The sequence below is a fragment of the Scardinius erythrophthalmus genome (genome assembly GCF_964197995.2).
Source record: "Scardinius erythrophthalmus genome assembly, chromosome: 10".
Taxonomy (NCBI): domain Eukaryota; kingdom Metazoa; phylum Chordata; class Actinopteri; order Cypriniformes; family Leuciscidae; genus Scardinius; species Scardinius erythrophthalmus.
This window is the reverse complement of record NC_138230.1, coordinates 45,089,429-45,112,658: the sequence shown is the minus strand read 5'-3', so window position 1 is coordinate 45,112,658 and position 23,230 is coordinate 45,089,429.

Genomic DNA, 23,230 nt, shown 5'->3' with positions numbered 1-23,230 from the left:
AAGCAACAAAAACTAAACCAGAAATATCAAAAATAATAATAATGAAATTAGGGGCAATAGCTTCAGGGGAAAGCCTGGCCAAAATAACTAACAAAACAAAAAAATCTCTCTAAATTACCTGCAAAAAGATAATCCAGAATAATAATTTACATAACTGTTCCCTTTCGAGGGAACTCGCGATGCGTCGATGACGCTTTGGGAATGCTTCTGCGTGATTGCGTCTGAAGCACTTGTCCAATGGCGAGAGTGGGCGTCACGGGCGGGTGACGTGGCGACCAAGAAAGGATAAAGGACATCCGGTTAAGAACCGCGCTAGCTTCTGTGCCTCAGCAAGCGCTCTGTGTTATACTGTCTGTCTTATTTATTGTTGTTTGTCAAAAAAGCATAAATATTATGGCGAACAAAATAACTTTAGATCGTGTGTTCCTCCCTGCCCTCTGTCTTATGGGTGAGGATACACACACGATGTATGTGTTGTTTGTTTGGAACGGAGCATGTTCTGTCAGCGCTCGAGGGTGCTGACTACGAGCATTACGAGTTACTATCGTACTCGCTCCGTTCCCGCTTGTCACTCTTTGAGGAGGGTGTTTAGGCTCGCGTTCCTCGCAGTACTGACCCCGTGTTGCCGAGGCAGCACGGAAGTTGGTATTGTGGGTTCGCAAATGGATCTCGCGGAGAGGTTAGAGACGGGCTCCGCCTTTTCTCTGTCTTTATCCGGGGGATCCAGCGCTCTCTCTCTCTGGGATCGGAAGCCCGCGCCGCGGCTTCTTCCGCCCTGGTTAGAGAGCTCGTTGCTTCAGCGGTTTATCTCTGAGGAGGTAGAGTGCTGAGCGATGCATGTCCACAAGCATATTATATCTAGACAGGAGTATGGGGAGCAAACAGCTTTGGATCGTGTTTTCCTCCCTGCCCTCGCTTCATTACGAGTGGGGACACACCCGATTCATGTGTTTGTTTGAAAATGGAGCATGCACGGTCAACTCTAGTAAAAGCGGGCTGACAGTGTTCATTCATAAATTCCCAACGTGTAACATTTGCACTATTGAGAGTTTAGCTCTGCTCCCGATGGCTTTCTTCTCGAGGGAAGAAAGTCAATAAAGATTATTTATCTCGGATCTCGCGTGTGCTGAAGCAGCGCGTAGATTACGGGGTCTGCAATAACAATAATAGTGGACTGGCTACGTTCATTCTTGAACGTTACCGACGTGTGTTCACTATCGGAAGTTTCCCCATTCTGTTTATTTAAAAAAAAATAAATGCAATGAGAATCCAGTGGTTATACAAATGCAATGCATTGATTAAAGAGATGCACAGCGTGTTGCAAGCTATGAATTTAGGATTGTTTTATTGTATGTTGAAACTATTTTTATATACAAGCTTATATATAAATAATATATATATTCAGCCACAGACTATATTAACTTGTCTGGTTGATCTTTTTGCTGTTTGATTCTGAGGAATTAAATAAGTGGGCTGCACTTAAATTTGCTTATCTGACTTTCATTAGTTAGATACATGTATAAGTTCAGCATTTCATCCAGACCGTGTAACTTGTCTTGTTGATATTTTACTACATTTAATTTGGAGGAATTAATTGGTAATATTATGTGCTGAGCATCGAGTTAAGGGAATTGGAGATTCTCAATCTCCTGTGCACAATGAGTTTGGAGTTAATAACTTCGTAAATGGGGCTGCTGGGCGGAGCAGCACTAGCCATTAACAAACTCCTTGTACAGGCAGAGTGTCATTTCCTGTGCTCCCCCTCAGAAAAATTGGCGACCAGAATGGCATTCTCAACAGAAGCCTTTAAAGCAGAAGATGGATCTGAGGACTGTTTTTTCTGTGAAAAAGGCTTCGGCCAAGGTCCTGATGCTACTGGTGTCAGACCTCTGGGGGAAACCCCCGACCGGGACGGAGCGGTGTACACCTCAGTATACGGTGCCTGCCCCACCTCGGTGCCCTCAGGAGGCCTTTCTGCCAACCCCGCCACCCTTGGTGCTTCGGGGCGCAGCGGTCTCCAGCGAGCACATGGCTCAGTGTCACCACGACACCATGTCAAACTCGCACCCTCTTAGGGGGGTTCAAAAACAGTCAGTTCGGTTGTTTCCTGCCAGGATGCTTCAGGTCACCGAAGTGGCTGTTACAATAACATCAGAGGCCAGTCTCGAGAGACTGGTACCCTAAGTAGATTTTCTGACAGATTGGAAGAATCTGCCGAATATATCTCCATGGGTTACAGAATCCAGTTTCGTTCTCCTCAACCTCGTTACAACGGGGTGATACTAGTATTAGTACATCTCGAGTAGGCTCTGGTAATGGAGCAAGAAGTAGAGTTTCTATTAGCGAAGGGAGCTAAAGAGCAGGTGTACTTGCCCGACAGAGAATCTGGGTTCCCTTTCGTCATCAGGGAACTCCGACGCCTTGTCGGGGGAGTTCCCCTGACGAATTGGGATCACGCTAGGGAGACCAATTGCCTTCGAGTGAATTAAAACGAGCCAATGAACATTGGCATGCAACATTTGCCCTAGCAAAAGGAAGGGAAATGAATCTGAGAGAAGCGACCAGAGTATGTGACGTTCTGCTCGTGCATGTCATCACCACTCCTTCCACCGTGAGAGGGCCGGGTGGAGAATTTTGTTTCTGTTCCACTGCTGGTCATCCAGTCAGCGGTACCCAAAGTTTGAGCAGTCCACTTCCTCTAAGTCGCTCACGGGCCCCAGCGCTCAGATGGCAGTGAGGGCTTCGGCCTCGTCACTCTCGTCTCTCGCTGGGTGAGGCGGAAACCAGGACTCGATGCCCCCGGGCCTCGCTCCTCGTTTCCCCTCACGGTCGAGACTGGCAGTAAAATAAGACCAGTCTCCTCCTTCCGAGAGGGTCAGAATGGCAGTGCGCGCCGCCCTCGAGCTGCGCCGCTCTCGTTCCCCTCTCCCCAGCTCTCAGATAGCAGTTTGCACACCGGCCTCCCAAGTTCAAGGGCATCCACTTCACCCGTGTGCGTGCCAGTGGATGCTCCTATCTTGTGGAAAGAGATCGACGCCCTGCTGGCGAAGGACGCGATCGAGCCAGTCCCTCCAGCCGATATGAGGTCAGGGTTTTACAGCCCTTACTTCATTGTACCAAAGAAAGGCGGTGGGATATGCCCAATCCTGGACCTGCGAGTATTGAATCGGGCCCTGCACAAGCTCCCGTTCAAAATGCTCACGCAGAAATGCATTTTCGAATGCATTCGTCCCCGGGATTGGTTTGCAGCAATCGACCTGAAGGACGCGTACTTTCATGTCTCGGTTCTTCCCCGACACAGACCATTTCTTCGGTTTGCTTTCGAGGGTCGAGCATATTAGTACAAGGTCCTACCCTTCGGGCTGGCCCTGTCGCCCCGTGTCTTCACGGAAGTCGCGGAGGCGGTCATTGTTCCCATGAGAGAACAAGGCGTTCGCATTCTCAACTATATCGACGACTGGCTCATTTTGGCACACTCGCGAGATGTGTTGTGCGATCACAGGGACATGGTGCTCCGGCACCTCAGTCAGTTGGGACTTCAGGTCAACTGGGAGAAGGGCCAACTCTGCCCCATGCAGAGGATCTCTTATCTCAGTATGGAACTGGACTCGGTCGCCCAGACTGCGTGCCTCACGGAGGGGCGCGTCCAGTCAGTATTCACCTGTCTCAGGTCTTTTCGAGGCAGGACAGCGGTCCCACTGAAACAATTTCAGAGGCTCCTGGGGCATATGGCAGCCGCAGCCGCAGTAACGCCGCTCGGCCTGTTGCATATGAGACCGCTTCAGCACTGGCTTCACGATCGAGTCCCGAGGTGGGCGTGGCAGAGCGGCACGTTCCGGGTCAAAGTCACCCCGCACTGTCGCCAAACCTTCACCCCTTGGTCAGATCCTGTGTTTCTACGGGCCGGAGTGCCCCTAGTCCAGGTTTCCAGGCATAGTGTGGTATTCACAGATGCTTCTGCCAAGGGCTCAGGGGCCACGTACAAAGGGCATGCAGTCTTGGGGCTGAAAAAAAAAAAAAGGGGACCCCAACTGCATTGGCACATCAACTGCCTAGAGTTGCAAGCAGTACGCTTAGCCTTGTGTCGCCTCAAGGGCTTCTCAAACACAAGCACGTACTGGTCCGTACGGACAGCACTGCGACCGTTGCGTACATCAACCGACAAGGTGGTCTACGCTCCCGTCGTATGTCGCGACTCGCCTCCCACCTCCTCTTATGGAGTCAGAAGCTTCTGAGGTCGCTTCGTGCCGTTCATGTCCCTGGGGAGTTCAATCATATGGCCGACGAGCTTTCACGTCAGCCTCCCCTTCCGGGAGAATGGCGACTCCATCCCCAGGTGGTCCAGCTGATTTTGCGAATCTTCGGAGCCACACAGGTTGACCTGTTTGCCTCTCCGGACACGACCCATTGCCAGTGGTATTACTCCCTGACCGAAGGAACTCTCGGCACGGATGCCCTGGCACACAGCTGGCCCCGGGACTTACGCAAATATGCGTTTCCCCCAGTGAGCCTTCTTGCACAGACCCTGTGCAAGGTCAGGGAGGACGAGGAGCAGGTCCTTTTGGTGGCCCCGTGTCGGCCAACCCGGACTTGGTTCCCAGAACTCATGCTCCTCGCGACAGCTCCTCTTTATCTGATGCCAAATTAGATCACAGAAGATTATTTAAAACACTCGTCTTTCGTCATAAAGTAAGTTTAGAGCACAAACATGGTTTTAATCTCATAAATTGTCATGTATTGATGGTGTGCTAAGCTAACATGCTAGCTAGCTCTAGGTGCTTCTATCTTGAAAAACATTTAACTAAATACAGAGTTTTAGACTTATCATCTTCATATTTTAAATATAATATGGTCAGACATGTGGCTTAGCTGTAGTGCATTTCTAGATTGCTACAGTGCCAACTTCAATTTTATGTTCATGAAGATGTTTCATAAAAATAAATTTCTAATAACTTTACAAAACTTTGAAGCTATTTATAACTATTTTTTTCATTATGACAATAATTAATTCTACATTTACAATAAACTGCCAGGTGTCAGCTTTCAAATGAGATCATATTTGTGCTTTTAGTACAAAGGGTTCATGAACTGTATCTGTTTCAGTTTGGGTATGTCATTTCTGGGGATTTTTCAAAAGTGGGGTTGCAGCTTAACAGGTTAAGACAGCGCTCCTGCTAGCATTGGCTTCCTTCAAGAGGGTGGGGGATCTGCAGGCATTTTCGGTCGACGAATCGTGCCTAGAGTTCGGGCCTGGCCTTTCTCATGTTATATTGAGACCCCGGCTCGGATATGTGCGAAAGGTTCCTACCACTCCCTTCGCGGACCAGGTAGTGAACCTGCAAGCGCTGCCCCAGGAGGAGGCAGACCCAGCCCTAGCTTTTCTTTTCTCTGTCCCGTCCGGGCCCTCCGGGTTTATATAGACAGAACGCAAAGCTTTAGGACCTCAGATCAGCTCTTGTTTGTTACGGAGGCCAGCAGAAGGGGAAGGCTGTCTCCAAGCAGAGGTTAGCCCACTGGCTAGTGGTTGCTATCACCAAGGCTTATGAGTCCCAGGGTGAGCCCTGCCCACCCAGGTTGCGGGCTCATTCCACTAGGAGTGTTGCTGCTTCTTGGGCTCTGGCACAAGGCGCCTCGCTAACAGACATTTATAGAGCTGCGGGCTGGGCGACACCAAGCACGTTCGCTAGGTTTTATAGCCTACGTGTGGAACCTATTTCCTTCCGAGTACTCGCTATGGCCAGTAATTAGAGGGAATAGGTCAAGTCAAGTCAAGTCAACTTTATTTATATAGCGCTTTTCACAATACAGATTGTATCAAAGCAGCTTCACAGTATTAAATAAAATAGTACATCAGTGTTTGTTTCTGGTGTAAAACATCCACGTTTGGTAATGCAGATCAATAGCACTGTTGAATCGATTAATCAATTTAAGTATCCCCAACTGAGCAAGCCAAATGCAACAGTGGCAAGGAACCGAAAAACTCCATCAGGTGACCTAATGGAGAAAAAAAAAACCTTGGGAGAACCCAGGCTCAGTCGGGGGCCAGTTCTCCTCTGGCGTTTATGAAGTAGAGACCGGATTTAACTGTAAGATTAAAATATTATATGAATGCCTGGCTGAAGAGATGCGTCTTTAATCTAGTTTTAAACTGGGAGAGCGAATCTGAGCAACGAACAGTATCAGGAAGGCTATTCCAGAGTTTTGGAGCTAAATGTGAAAATGCTCTCACTCCTTTGGTGGATCTGGATATCCTAGGTATGACCAAAAGCCTCGAATTTAGTGATCTTAAAGAGCGCGATGGATTATAGGGCGATAGAAGATCCGTTAAATAAACTGGAGCTAAGCCGTTTAGGGCTTTATAAGTCAGTAGCAATACCTTGTAATTAATACGGAACTTTATAGGTAACCAATGTAGTGATGATAAAATTGGTGTTATATGGTCAAACTTTCTTGATCTAGTAAGAACTCTAGCGGCGGCATTTTGGACTAACTGTAGCTTGTTTATTGAGGATGCAGGACAACCAGCTAATAAAGCATTACAGTAATCTAGTCTCGAGGTCATGAATGCATGAACTAACTTTTCTGCATCAGAAACTGATAGCATGTTACGTAACTTAGCAATATTTCTAAGGTGAAAAAAGGCTGTTTTTGTAACATATGAAATATGATTTTCAAAAGACAAGTTACAATCTAATATAACACCCAGGTCTTTTACTGTAGAGGATAAAGTAACAGGACACCCTACTATGTTAAAGTTGTATTGTAAGAGGTTTTGTGGGCGGTTTTTTTAACCGATAAGTATTACCTCTGTCTTATCTGGATTTAATAAAAGAAAATTGTGCGTCATCCAATCTTTTATATCTTTAACACACTCTGTCAATTTGGATAATTTAGCGTTTTCATCCGGCCGTGATGAAATATATAGTTGAGTGTCATCAGCATAACAATGGAAACTAATTCCATGTTTCCTTATAATATTTCCAAGTGGCAGCATATATATTGAGAATAATAGAGGGCCTAACACAGATCCTTGCGGCACTCCATAGTTTACTGGAGTTATGATCGATTTTTCTCCGTTTAAATAGACAAAATGGTAGCGGTCAGATAGGTATGATCTGAACCAGCTTAATGCTTGTCCTTGAACACCGGTATAGTTTTGTAGCCGATCTAAGAGTATTGTGTGATCTATAGTATCGAACGCAGCACTAAGATCAAGTAAAACTAGTATTGAGATACAGCCTTGGTCAGAAGCTAGGAGTAAATCATTTGTGATTTTAACGAGCGCAGTTTCAGTGCTATGATGCGGCCTGAACCCAGACTGAAACTTTTCATAGGTGTCATTTTCTTGCAAGAAAGAGCCCAGTTGGGCAGACACAACTTTTTCTAATATTTTGGACATAAAAGGAAGATTTGAAATGGGTCTATAATTTGCTAGGTTATTTGGGTCTAATTGTGGTTTCTTAATGAGGGGTTTTATAACTGCCAGTTTAATTGTTCTTGGAACATGACCTAAAGATAAAGACGAGTTAATAATATTGAGGAGAGGCCCTTCCACTATAGGTAACACTTCTTTCAATAGTTTAGTTGGTATGGGATCTAATAAACATGTTGTTGTTTTAGAGGAAATGATAAGTTTATTTAACTCTTTTTGTTCTATAGTTGTAAAGCACTGTAATTGTTCTTGCGGGGTGATAATCGAGGCTGAATTATAAGGCGCGATTGAAGATTGAACGTTTACAATTGTGGATCTGATGTTTTCTATTTTCTCAGTGAAAAAATTCATGAAATCATTACTACTAAACTGTAACGGAATATTTTGTTCAGGTGACGCTTGTTTATTTGTTAGTCTAGCCACGGTGTTAAATAAGAACCTAGGATTGTTTTGGTTATTTTCTATTAGTTTGCGGAGGTGCTCAGCCCTGGCCGCTTTTAGGGCCTTTTTATAGCGTGACGTACTGTCTTTCCAAGCGATTCTAAAAACCTCTAAATTAGTTTGTTTCCATTTACGCTCTAAATTACGGGTTTCTCTCTTTAGAACACGAGTAGTATTGTTGTACCATGGTGCTTTAATTTTCTCTCTGACCTTTTTTAGTCTCATAGGTGCAACAATATCCAATTTTCCAGAGAGAATGGTGCTCATAGTGCTGGTTAGTTCATCTAGTTCATCTGTTTGTTTAGGTTCAGGCAGCAGCTGAGACAGATCCGATAAGCAATTTGAAAAATTATCTATGGTGGATGGAAGGATTGTTCTGCCTAATCGATAACGCGGCGCAGCATTATATATTACCGGGGTACGTAATATGCAAGTTACCATGTAATGGTCAGTTACATCATCACTTTGCGGAATGATATCTATATCGGTTGGATCGGTTCCATGTGATATAATTAAATCGAGTGTATGATTAAAACGATGAGTTGGTCCGGTAACGTTTTGCTTAACCCCAAAGGAGTTTAATAAGTCTATAAACGCAGCCCCTAACGTATCATTTTGATTATCTACGTGTATGTTAAAATCTCCAACAATTAATATTTTATCGACATTGACCAATAGATCTGAGAGAAAATTTGCAAATTCTTTTAGGAAATCAGCGTAAGGCCCTGGTGGTCTATATAGGGTAGCCAAGGCTAAAGATAATAGGGATGTTTTTCTATCATCTAAGAGCGTAACATTTAGTACAAGTACTTCAAATGAAATAAACTTATAACCCGTTTTCTGAGTAACATTGAGAATATCTCTATGATATTCCATTGGTGTGTCGGCTTGCTACGCCATTCCGTGAGCGGATACGTGCGTCTTTTGCTCCGTTGGTTACCCAGCAAACGGCTAACCTCGTGAGTTCCTCCATCATCCCTCCGGTGCCAGGCGTTGCGGACCGCCGGCACCAGGTCTGCTACCTTCAGTAAGGAGTTGCTAGTAGACTGGGTGCCTTTTCCAGTGGTCCCTGCGGCGACCCATGATTGCCACGTGCAGTTCAGCCGTGTCTTCCCCTTGATAGACTTATTCTGTCGTCCCTGCTGAGTACGCTCCTCACTCCTCCGGACTGGGACTACCTCAAGGACTGCCATATGTTTCACTACCCTACGTGGTTAGTACATGTGTGTATTTGAGGGCCTTCCTCTAGGCTGCCTCAACTTCCGCAGCGTTCCCCCCCTTATTATTTTCCTTGGGGACGGGCACGCTTTCCCAGTGTTATCCAATATCCACTGATTGGGTCTTGTGGAACAGCAGTGTGATTCCCTAGCTAGCTCCCGCAAAATTTCTGGAAACTGCTGCAGGGCTGTAGCTTAGCTGGGCGCTGGAAGGGGCCAGCACCATGGCGTTTTGGTAGGGATCCCAATTCGTCAGGGGAACTCCCCCGACGAGGCGTCGGAGTTCCCTGATGACGAAAGGGAACGTCTCGGTTACGTATGGTAACCCTCGTTCCCTGAGTCCAGGGAACGGAGACGCCTCGTCCCGTCGCCATGCTGCTGTACCTTCGCGGAGGACTGGACACCGTCTGGCTCCTCAGCGAAAAGCATTTGTGAATGCGCTTGCTTCCGCCTTTATACCCGCACTAGTAGGCGGGCTGCGGAATGCAAATGTTGCATGCCAATGTTCATTGGCTCGTTTTAATTCACTCGAAGGCAATTGGTCTCCCTAGCGTGATCCCAATTTGTCAGGGGAACTCCCCCGACGAGGCGTCTCCGTTCCCTGGACTCAGGGAACGAGGGTTACCATACGTAACCGAGACGTTTTACAGCGCTACTTTATTGTTCCGAAAAAGGGGGGTTGCGTCCCATTTTAGATCTTCGTCTGTTGTATCGTGCAGTCATGAAACTCAAGTTAAAGATGCTCACACTCAAACAGATCGTGACTTAAATCAGATCCGAGGATTGGTTTGTCACGATAGATTTAAAAGGCGCTTACTTCCATCCTCCCTCTACAAAGGAAGTTCCCGTGGTTTTCTTTTTGGGGCAAAGAATACCATTATCAGGTGCTTCCATTCAGTCTAGCTCTATCATCCCGCACGTTCACAAAGTGCGTAGATGCAGCTCTGGCCCCGCCAGGCTGGAGGACTACGCGTTCTGAACTACTTCGATGACTGGCTGATTCTGGCGGAATCAGAGCATTTAGCGGTTCGGCATCGAGATGTCGTCCTCGCTCAGATGAAGAAATTGGGGTTGAGACTCAATGCCAAGAAGAGTGTGCTTTCTCCATTACAGAGAACCACTTTCGTTGGTGTGGTATGGGATTCAGTCACGATGCGAGCCACACTATCACCCGTTCGTGTAGCTGCTATCCTCACAGTCACAAAAGAGTTGAAGCTAGGCCAATCACGCACTGTGGAACAGTTCGAGAAACTGTTGGGCCTCATGGCAGCGGCGTCCAATGTGATACCCTTTGGCCTACTGTACATGAGACCCTTGCAGTCGTGGCTCAGAACCAGAGGGTTCTCCCCGAGGGGAAACCCACTTCGTAAGATCACGCGGCGGTTTCTCCGCGCCTTGGTTATATGGAGGAAATACTGGTTCCTATCTCACATGAGCATTCACGCATTATGAAACAGTCCGAGAAACTGCTGGGCCTCATGGCAGCAGCGTCCAATGTGATACCCTTTGGCCTACTGTGCATGAGACCCTTGCAGTGGTGGCTCAGAGCCAGAGGGTTCTCCCTGAGGGGAAACCCACTTCGTACGATCAAGATACGCGGCGGTTTCTCCGCGCCTTGGTTATATGGAGGAAATACTGGTTCCTATCCCAGATGAGCAGTCACGCACTGTGAAACAGTTCGAGAAACTGTTGTGCCTCATTGCAGCAGCGTCCAATGTGATACCCTTTGGCCTACTGTACATGAGACCCTTGCAGTGGTGGCTCAGAACCAGAGGGTTCTCCCCGAGGGGAAACCCACTTCGTACGATCAAGATCACGAGGAGGTCCTCCGCGCCTTGGTTATATGGAGGAAATACTGGTTCCTTTCCCAGGTTCCGGTGTTGGGAGCTCTTTGCCATGGAGTTTCTATCTCGACAGATGCTTGCCTCACCGGCTGGTTAGCGGTAATGGGAGGCCGCTCATCCTAGGGCCTGTGGAGGAGTCATCATCTCTTTTGGCACATAAATTGCCTGGAGATGATGGCAGTCTTCAATGCGTTGAGACATTCCTCCCAGACCTGAAGGACCATCATGTGCTTGTCCATACAGACAACACATCGGTGGTCTCTTACATAAATATGTTGGAGCAGACATCCTGTTGAGGCAGGGGCTGAGGCCCAGGGAATGGAGGCTCCACACCGAGGTGGTGGAGCACATTTTGGGGGTTTATGATCAGGCACAAGTGGATCTCTTTGCGTCTCAGGATACGACGCACGATCCACTTTGGTTCTCCCTCACACACCCAGCTCCCTTGGGGCTGGACGTTGTGGTATGGACATGGCCGAGGCTATGTCTGTACATCTTTCCCCGATTACTCTGCTCCCAGGAGTTCTGGAGAAGGTCCGCCGGGATGGATAATTATACTACTAGTAGAACCGTACTAGCCGAGCCTATTGGTTCTCGGACCCGGTGTCTCTCCTCGATGGCTCTCCCTTGGAGACTTCAGTCAGGAGGGACCTTCAGTCTCAAGTGGATTGGGTGATCTTTCACCCAGCCCAGAGACTTGGATCCTTTGGGTTTGGCCTCTGAGGGGGCCCAACTCATTGACTTTGGTCTCTCAACTGAGGTTGTGGAGACCATACTTCACTCCAGAGCAACCTCCACGAGGAAACTATGTATTAAGTGATGGGTTTTCACTTCATATTGCAGGTCTCGGACAGTGGGGGCCCAGTTTACTGCCCGATTGGTACAGTGCTGGAGTTATTGCTGGTTAATTTTTCCGCAGGGTTATCCCCTTCCATGCTGAAGGTGTACGTGGCGGCCTTAGAGCCAACCATGTCCCTTTTAGTGGTATTTCCCTGAGGGGAGGGAAAACCTTTGGTCGTTACCTCCGTGGTGCTTTTAGACTGGGACAGGAGTATGGCGGCTTAGAAGCCTTATTATATATGTAGATATCCTTGTAGGATGTGGTATGCGGCAGCCTGGTCCTCTCCGCTCACATTCGTAAGGTTTTGCAACTTCGACCTGGGCGCTCCCCAGGTTCTCAAATGCTCTTGTCTTAGTTGTGCAGTATTCACACTGACAGGTTCTGTTTCGTATGGCGTTTTGGGCATTCTTGTTCCCATAGCGTCATCGACGCATCGCGAGTTCCCTCGAAAGGGAACGTCTCAGGTTACGCCTGTAACCCTAGTTCCCTGAGAAGGGAACGAGACGATGCGTCACTTTGCCATACTTCCTACATCCCTGTGATCGACTTGCCTTGGCCCTTTTCGAAGCTAGCGCGGTTCTTAACCGGATGTCCTTTATCCTTTCCTGGTCGCCATGTCACCCGCCTGTGACGCCCACTCTCGGTATTGGACTAGTTGATACAAGTGCTTCAGACGTAATCACGCAGAAGCGTTCCCAAAGCGTCATCGACGCATCGTCTCGTTCCCTTCTCAGGGAACTAGGGTTACAGTCGTAACCTGAGACGAAAAAAACCCTTGTAAGAAAAAAAGGTTGTAACAACAATGACTTATGTTAGGGAATTAATTAGCTCAAATTAGCATTAATGTGACTATGCATATGTTGCTTACATGAATTAAAGAATTACCAAATAGGGAATTGGTCAAAACCTCGGCTTATATCAGAGGTTACACAATCGCTTGTAGTACTCACTGATATAGACGGGTAGAATATGTTCAATTTGGGGAAATTTTAGATACAAGTTGAAGAATGTTCATTTATTGTACGAACTGTATGTCCAGCACACAAAATGTACAATATCTGAACGGAAATCTCACGTCTTTAACACTGATAGACAATTTATTCTCTGTGGCCACAAGAAAATAAAGATCTTAGTGTTTTAGACCATTTGAGATTTCTTTCAATAGTAAAATCTATCGTAGAGCGTTAAGAGGTAAAGATCTGCACTACTCAGGGACTCAGTATTGAAACAAACAGGCAAACTTAATTCAAATGATTTAACAAAGTTTATTCAAACGAGCTACTGGTTACATGTACTAATTTTCAATCACACAGGAGTAAATATGCATAAACAAAACAATATACGATCGCAAATAGGGAATACAACAAAATAAACGTAAGATAAAAAGGTTAGAGTAGGGGAAGGAAGAAGGGAGAATATAAGAGAGAGAGAGAGAATTTTAAGAAAGGGTTTTGTGTGTGTACACTGAGAGCGTGGTAAGGAGAGGTGTGTGTGTGTGTGTATGTGTGTGTGTAGGAGCACGCCTTTAGCAGCACGTGGCCGTGTGTTTATGTCTAGGAGACGCGTGAAGAGGTGGGCGTGTATGTGTGTGTGTAGGTGCAGATGTGTGCGTCGAAGAGTGTGTAAGTGTGAGTAAAGAGAAATGAGAGATAGGTAGAGACAGTTCAGTCAGTCACAACAAGACCCCAATAGGCACAGCAATATTAGACACTTTAAACAGCACTTCAGGTTGGAAATTAAGGTCTACGTTACGTCTGAGTTGTAGATCAGCCCTCTTTGTGTGGTCTCGTCTGTGTTGGACGGAAGCGGAGTCACGTGATCACAGCGTCTAGTTGCTATAGCGACTTGAAGCGAGCGGAACTCAGCAAAATGATCTTTAGCTTTAAGTTGGTATCTTGGGTTGGTTGAAGGAGACTATCAACTGAAGTAAAAGTAGTTTTAAGAAAATAAAACTTGGAAGAAAAATGAAAATAAACGCGAACGAAGCTTCCAAGGATGGAAGAAGGCGTGTCGTCTCTCTCTCTCTGGCGATGTGCGTTGAGATCAGAGAAGCGCGGCATTTTGAAGGGGTTAAGCCCAGCCTCTTTAGGTGCATGACCCAATCGCCTGGAAGGGCGATTGTGACTACCTCCTGACGTTTTGTGGAGGCTCACGCCCCTTCCTAATAGTTAAGGAGAAGCTAAATTTGTTCCTATCGTTAATAACACTGGATTTAATAAAATAATGCGTCTTCGGAGATTTTGGGTTAAAGATTCCACACCGTTGGGATTTATGGAACACAATGATACCACGAATGGTATCTCTATGACATAGTCACCCGCGGATACCTGATTTTTCGCGATTATAGTCACATCAAATGGATTACAAATCAATAAAACTATATAGGCATAATATTTGGGACAAAAGGGATCATGCATACATCAAGAGAATACATTTTAAACATTTCACAAGATGATTTTGATTCACACGTGGTAGGATCTGTGTGTGTTTCCTTGTGTGTGTGCGCTGGAAGAGTCACTGAAGGTTCATCCTGCTGCGTTGAACTTTTGTCCCCGAGCACGGGGTGAGAGAGTCTAGGTGTGTGCGTGTTACTCGGTCTGATTAGATTAGCGGTCGAACAGAGTCTGGTTGTTTTCTTACGTGTTGCCTGAGGGTCTACATGTAAATGAATGTCTGACAGAGAGTCCCTAGGGTCCTCTTGAGATTGCTTTTATTGGTCAGGGGGGATTGCTCTTGGTGATCAGCGGATGTTCGCGGAGCCATAAACTAGAAGTCAGCAGTAAGGGATCTCTGTTTTCAGATAGATAGTTAATGATTTAGGTCATTCGTAGGCGCCGTTGGGTCTGGGGTCCAGGAAGGAAGGATCTTAAGACAATAGAGGTGTTTGTGGATTAGGACACCAATGATTTAATTAGGTCTCAGAGCAAAAGGGGATTTGAAGACAGGCTAATTTCAGTAAATTAACATATAGAGAGATAGAGCTGGTGATCTGACCATCTGATGTGCGTTACAAGGTAACACTTTATTTTGATAGTCCGTTTGTTGAGACTTTACTAGTTATTAGTAGCCATTCAGTAGCTTGTCAACAGTGCATCAGTTGACATTCAAAAACACTGTTTCAACAGACAAGTAACATACGTTCAACTGACTGTCTATAGACTATAAGGTACAATTCAAGTGTTAATCTACAGATTTTACGAAAAAGTGCCTGTTGACTGTCAATATTATTTTGTAACAGGTTATTAACCAATTGTCGACTAATTTTCAATTGTCAACTAACTTTCTGTAGATTGAGTACCAACAACTCAAGATCAATCTGTCAGTTAAAAGTCAACAGTCATGTCAGCATATGAAGTATATGATACTGTATATCCTACTTAAGGGGTCTCATGTGCATCAAATCAATAATTATTTTAGCTGTATGTAGGATTGTGGCCAAAACTGGTACTGCAATCACTTTAAAAATACTGTAGAGAGGTGTATCCCCTCCCCCTCCCCCCTGACTCGAGGTTGCCAGATAAGCTGCAGGATTCAGCAGAAACGTAGGCTGCTTCAATGGTCATACAGGTCAACTTGCAGCATGTGTAACTTATATGGTTGCCAACTTCAGAAAAGGAAAATACAGGACAATCGTGGTTATTTATAGGAAAATGAGGGACACTCAAAACTGTACATCATTTCAGTGTCTGCAGTTAAATATGTGTTTAAAAGGTTATCAGACATGAACACATTTGTATTGCTTTACCTATTTATGTATTTAATTCATACATAAAATACAAAAAGTCATACATAAAAAAAATCACATTACAAACAAACCATCATTCAAAATAGCAGCATTTATCTAAAATAGAAAGCTTTTTAACATTATATAGGCTTACAGTTCAAAAGTTTGGGAGATAATTTTTTTGGAAAAAAAATTTAAAGAAAGTATTTGCCTTCTTTTATTCAGCAAGGATGCATTACATTAATCAAAAGTGACAGTAAAGACATTTATAATGTTACAAAAGCTTTCTATTTACTTTCTAAGGCTTTTTTTTTACATTAATAATAATCAGAAATGTTTTTTGAGCATATTATTCCTTCAGGTAGATTACATGTTTTCTTGCGTGGCTGGATGTTAGAGTCATGGCATGAACAATAATCACGTTGTTTGCATTCGCCAAAATTGTTTTGCCGAAATCAAAACGTGGACAGTAAAAGGTTATTACCGTTAACGCGAGACGAGTCCGGCTTGAAGCGGAAGCAACCAGACAGCAGAGGATTATATTCGCAAATCAAACAATGATTTGTCTAAAAACAGTGATTAAAAAAAACTGTGATTGGATGATGACAGGTGTCGGTGATCATTCTCAAGTGTCGTGGTCAGCACTGCTGCTGTTGCTATTGTATCAGTCAGTGGTTAGATCAGCTTGTCAAAAAACGGGACATGGGAGGTCACGCACGGGACAAATATATTAGGCCCAAAATACGGGACGTCCCACCTAATTCGGGACAGTTGGCAACCCTAGTAACTTAGTCCACGATATACTGTACGTGAAGAACGAATGACGAATCTTTTTTTTTCTGAGGTAAAGTTAGGCTTCTTTCTCTGTTGTTTTCCTCAGCGTCTCCGCATAATGACAGAGAAACGGGCTCCATAATGCATTGCTAATACGTCCATGTGAGCTAATGTTACGTTACTTTGCACGAACATGCATAACTTTGTTCGACTGTCATGAATATATGAAATGTCCATTGACATCAAGTACAAGTTAGCCAAGCATAGATGAATCTTACCTGTCCAGGAGAAAATTAGCAACATCGCGTCTGTGTTCAAATTCTTCTCCATTTTCAGCCGTCTCCATCTTTCAAAAGCATCTCCAATACAAATTCTGTTTTTATTTCGGACTTTGTCACGACGAATTTCTGAATTATAACGAGGTCTTTTTGATTTAGTAACGTTAGACATTTTTATCCGACTAGAGTTAGGGTAGGTAAGAGCAGAGCTGGCAACCCGGATCCCGAAACACTACTGACTTCGTGATTGGTAGATAGGTGGAGGGAGGCGCATCAGGCCAAAACACAAAATGACAACATCAACATCAGTTGAGGGCTGCAAGTCCACTTTTTAAATGACAATATCCTAGCCATACTACTGTTGTCAGTGATATAAGTATTTGAAATGAACATGATTTCTTAATGTCTGGTGACACATCAGGGCCATTTTATGATTAATTGAAATAGATTTCTTACATACAGCTCCTTTAAAACTGTTTTTAAAAAATTGTTAACCATTTGTAGATTATCTGTTGATAGTCAACTAAAGATTAGATCTGTTGCTTCTCAACAAATAAATTGTTTATGATCAGTAGACTATTAATAGACATTATCCACTAAGTGTTAGTAGATACATTTTAGGACTATATAATTAAAGTGAAAAACAGTTTATATCAGTAGAAATTCTATAACCTATCAACAGATTAATATATTGTTTATGATCAGTTGACTATTAATATACATTATCCACTAAGTGTTAGTAGATATCTTTTAGGACTATCTAATTAAAGTAAAAGACAATTTATATCAGTAGAAAGTCTATAACCTATCAATAGATTGAAAACATACTTTTTTTTGTATGTTTGGATAGATGCTGAAACGTAACGTTAGGCTGTGATACAGCCATGTCTGCAATGTAGAATTATTACGAAATCACAGATACAAAACGTTTACGAATCATCTGTATCATTTCCCTTATACTGTTTTATAGATAAATGTAACTTAAGTTCCCTTAACCCTATTCCCAAACCTAAATATAAATTACTCATTTTATACAGAATATAAAAAGAATAAAACACTTTATGGACAGAGATGTGTAGGGAAATGCCAGTTTTATTAATAGCATTAAAATATATTTTGAGCCACTAACATTAATCCTACTCCTGCCCCTAAACCTACCCATAACCATTTCTTAAAACTATGCAGGCTAAAATTATAAAGAAAAACAACAGATGTGTAATCATAATAATTTACTGCGAAAATGTAAATCGGTACCAAAAGTCGCTCAAATGACGATGTGTTGCAGTCCTCTCTGGCAGTATATAATAGTTTTGTATAAGGGACAGAGCAGAATTTAAGTTATTAATCCATAAAAATGTTAACCCAGCTTCCCTCTGCGTGAAGACGGCGCGCGCGCTTCTGCATTTCAATGTTGTTTCAACTGAAACACGGCATGCTGCAATCTGTGACGAAGCAGGCGAGAGCCAATGAGCGTTTGATATCACTGCCGTAAAACATGTCGTAACGCTTCTTGAGGGCGCAATTTTTAAATTTAAATTCATCACGAGCGTGGGATTTGACATTTACGGTCGCTGCTGAGAATGGAGATGGAGATAGCTGGATGTGGATGAAGGGCTGAATTTGGATCTGTTTCTTGCTTGCGTATGGATTTGGATTACATCTAACGTTACGTTAGCTAATAAAAATTATGTATTTTGTTAATTTATATTGTGTTTTGGTGTATTATGGTTAGGGTTGAGTACCGAAACCCGGTTCCAATAGGGAACCGGTTCCGACGTAAACGGTAGTAACCAGACCGAATAAGAACGAAACTTTCGGTGCCTGATTTCGGTGCCTGACGTTTTTTACCGCCCCCTATAAAACATCTCGCGGCACGAATGATCCAATAATAAAACATCTCCAGTTAACCAGCAGAGCATTCATTTAGTTCGTTTGTTAAATAAGAGACGATCTAGCGCTGAAATGTGTTTTTTAAATCAAGTGATCAAAGTGCTCGTTGCCGCTGCGATCAGTGGCGCGGATACAGTGTTTTCTCTTGGCTCCCGCACTGTCTTCACTCGGACGCGCGCTTCAATAAGTTGCGGAGATCGATCTATTTATGAGGCGCCGTCTATATGGGGGGAGACGGGATTCCCTCAAAAGACGGAACTCCCTGTTGCTCTCTCTCTTCCTTCTCCGGTCAAACTTCAGGAAACACTTCGGCTTCGGCCACCGTCTCCGGACGCGCATTCCCAACCTTTCTTTTCTTTTCTTTACTAAGTTTATTTTCATGTTTAGCCTCTCCCTCCACAAGGGAGACAACGCTGAATAATTTCTTTGGCAACTTCACATCGGTGAACCTTTAAAACTTCGCGCCCGGAAGACGTACGAGAGAACAAAGGCCCATGCGCGCGCCTGCCTCAGCAACACCGCAGACCATGTGTAAGTATAATCAAGCTTAATCGAGCTTTTAAATGCTGCTTAAGTATATTCCCTTTTTCAAGGTGATTTGATTCCTTGCTGTCTCTCAAAGGTTAAACTGTCTGTGAGTTTTGCCATACTGTGCGATCATTCTGTGATCTCTCTCTGTCTTGCTTTAACTTTCTCTCATCTCTCTCATGTTCCGATCTCTCTCTCTCTCTCTCTCTCTCTCTCTCTCTCTCTCTCTCTCTCTCTCTCTCTCTCTCTCTCTCTCTCTTTCGTTAGTCTTGTATTTGTCTGTAATGTTTGTCGTTTTGTTGTTTCGACTGTATATACATATATCTCTGTGTGAATCGTAGTATGTATTCATTAGTTCAATTATTAAATTCCATATATCCTGATTGATTCCGTCTGTTTGCTCATGTTATGAAGTCAATGAAAAATAAGATCCCGGCTAGAAAAGCTTTTATTATTTACTACGTTGAGTAGTTAAATTTTATGGACACAGGAAGGATTAATGTTCGCAATATTCAGTTTCAGTCTGTTTATATGAATATTTATAATTTTTGTGCGCTATGAAATTATGAAATCGTGTGATAAGTCGCAAAACGCGAACTCACTCCTAACTGACTGAGGCAAAAAGCTGAAGTCAGTAACGTTACATTTTAACAAGTTGCTAAAATATGCCTAGACAATTTTAACACTGTTAAATGTGAATAAACTGCAGTTCATAATATTAAACCTGTGCCTGTAAAGACGAAACGAACTCTTTGCAGTGTACATGTTAATATTATCTAAAACCGCCTATTAGGACGAAGAAATCTCTTTCTAGTGCGAGACGCAAGTCTGATCGGGGCGAGTTTCCCCCCCTCAGCAGTAAAGGCCTCAATAAATTATCGCTAGTTTGAATTTATGGTTAGTCCAATAATGTTCAGCTAAGACGATTTCTCCTGTGGGTTACTCAGTGACTTAGCTACTCACTGTGAACCTACGCAAATCAAAAATCATATAAACAACACAGGTTTGATGATAGATTTTGTAAATTGGAGCTTTGTTAGATTTAAGGAAAATCTAAGTTTTGTAACAACAGGGAAAATATACTGTTGCGTACGTTTTTGTGTACTAGCAAGGAAAAGAATCCTGCCACACACGCGCTTGTGCCATTAGAGCACCAAGGGTCCGCCGAGACCTGATTTGTATGTTTGTATTGTGATTTTGCAGAAAATCTACGCATAAATGCTCTCAGATTTTGAATCACTGAAAGTCGTAATTCCGCTGACTAACACCAGAGGGTGTCCCTTAAGTGTTTAGCAGCTCTCAAAGATTGCGCCTCGCCCTCTGACGTCATTCTGCGCAACAGCGCCATCTTGTGGTCATTTTTGAAAGGTCAATTTCCCTTCTGAACTGATTTTATTATGTGGCCTCAACAGCGCCACCGTGTGTACATTAACAGATAGATTTATTGTTCCTGCATGCTCTCTGTTCCTGTTATTTTCACTCTCCCTGCGATTAGTGAACTTATGGTCTAAACCAAAATAATAATTTGCATTTACAGCTTTGCTCGTGCGAATATTATTTTGTGTTAGACAATTTTCCTGCTTTTGACTGGTACATTTACTTCGAGTTTGGATCAAACAAGATTTGAATTAAAACTTAAATTAAACCCCAGCCCAGCATTCACTTAGAGGAAACAACGGCACCTAGTGGCCGGCTCCCGCTAGGTCGGGTAACTCAGCTCTCTTTTCTCTCTCTTCAAATCCTGTCGGGAATAGTTTATTTCCACTTTTCTTTTTTGATTATCTTTATAATTATTGATGGGACTTCACTGTTACCATTAATTATTATGGGATATTATTCTGAGTTCTTCTTTTACACTTTCTTTACATGCTCATTTAAATTTGATTTAAACTAATTTTGAATTTCAAATTTAAATTGAGTTGTCTATTCAGCCACTGATGTCTACTTGGAGGAAACAGCACCACCGTGTGGCCTTGCGGATACTAAGCCGGTATAACTCTTTTCCTCCTTTCACTTTTTAAAGGGTGCATTTATATCGTCTTTCTCTCCTGATTATGTTATAATTAGTACTGATACTTTAGGGTATCTGGATTATTATAGGATATCATTCTGATTTCCCTTTAATTCTTCTTACATGCTTATTTTAAATTCTAATTTAAACAAATTTGAATTTTTAATTTCAATTAAGTTTTCTGTTCACCAGGTTAAGCACAGAGAGGAAGCACGCCCCCTTTGGGACACAAAGCTCACTACGGCAGCCTGCTTCTTCGCCCGTGTTTCATCCTGTCTCTTTCCATTTTGATTTTATTCTGTTTCTTCTCTCTTTTGGGTTAGGTCATTTTGATAATTACCATTTATCATTTCCATTTTGTTTTATCATTTCCATTTTGTTTTATCATTATTTAGTAAAACCTTTGACTCTCCTTTTACATACATAATTACTCAATTGGTTTTAAACAAGAAAGCCTTAATTCACTTTAAGTTTCCCTTGTTCATCCTTCTGTGTATTTATTGTAGTACTCCCTTTGTGATCTGACAGCCATCTCTGCTTGGTTTCCGGCAAGCGAGGTCACCTGTCCGACGCTACTTGACGCTGGCCGTGTGTGAGTCTCGGACACTTCCGAATCTCGTACCACCAGTTGTGGCACGCCACCCCGACATCAGCAATTTGGTCCGCCAAAAGGTTAAGTCAACGCCAGCGGCACACAAGGCAATTTTGAGACAATCACTCGAACTGGGGTCTGCTGAAAGGACCACTCCGAAAGGAGAGTTCCGAGGAAAACTAAATTTTTCTGTACCGTCTGATGATTGACACCTTGGCGTTGTCACTTTGTGTTTAAAGTCGTGAGTGGTTTGAGTGGGCACACTATGGTACCGAGAGACGAGGCTGCCCGAGGACACTGCGGTCAAGTGTTGGAGAACCGTCGGACAGGTTGACCGAGCCACTGGTTTCCACCTGAGTGGCCTCAATTCACATCAGGTAAACTAAATGTGATAAAACCCATTCACTTAGTATAAGCCCCAGAATATTAGATATTCCCCCGGATATATTTTAAGTGTTTTGACCCACCTTTCCTCTCTAAGCCACACCATCTTCCTAGGTTTTCTACCCCGATAGCCCCGCTCACCTGTGGCCCTATCTTAAAACCTTAGCAGTGGTAATAGCTTAGGTCTCTTTATCCTCCTTAACACGTACTGTGTTACTATTCTGTTTATTTAATTTCAGACCAAGTCATCATTAGTGTTTTGTTTTTCCTCTATCTTTTCTATTCTTTTGTTCTGTTGTGATTTTTTTCTCTCTCTCGTTTCACCCTGAAATAGTAACCCTGTGAGAGCCACCAAGGAAAACTGAATAAGTAGAGCAACAACCAGCAGCCGGTGTCACCACGTGACCCGCCAGGCTACTGCCTGCCAAATCTCAATTTCAGGTCCTTCGTCGACCGAAGTTAATTGGCACTGTCTAACTGTATGCATCAGTTAGTCCAAATTCTCATAGACGGCATAGCCGTATTAGCATAGTTTGTTAGCCTTAGAACGAACTTGCATTGGTCTCTGTGTGTGTGCTGTGTTTCTCTCGCCTACAGCGAAGCCAGTATGTCCCGTGCATCCAGTCCCGCGGTCCATTGGAATCGCATAGCGACATGGCTGGAAGCAATGACGAACATCTTCCTGCCCAAGGACGCCAGCGACCTGCAGCACCGGAGCCAAGAGCAACTGGACGCCGAGCTAGACAAGCTGATAACCCAGGATCCGACACAAAGCTACAACTACAAAGACTGGGCCAGGATCGTCGGAAGCGTCGCCCACAATCTCATCGCCCAGGCACAGCTCAGCGAAAGGAGCAACATCGACCTGGAGCAGGAAGCCGCAGCGCTAAAGCTTCAAGCGGACGAGGCCCGGAAGGACCAGGCCAGAACCCAGAGCCGTCTAGATCAGCTCCTCCTCGAGACCCAGTACCAGCGCAAGAAAGAGGACGCCACAGATCCAGAGCTACAGAAAGAAGTAGAAAGACTTCAATATGCCCTGCAAGATCTTTGCCTTGACACAGACCAAAGAGAACAGTTGGCGAAAGAAACCAGAAGAGAACTCGACGAAAAACTCCAACAAGGTGAAGCTCTCCTTGCAAGAGCAGAGACTGAAATAAGAGACAGAGACGCTAAAGCCAGGGCCTGCGAAAAACACTTGCAAGCGGCCCGAGCTGAGATCCATGAGCTTACTCAGCAGAGACACGATCTCAAATACGAACTTGACATTGTTCACA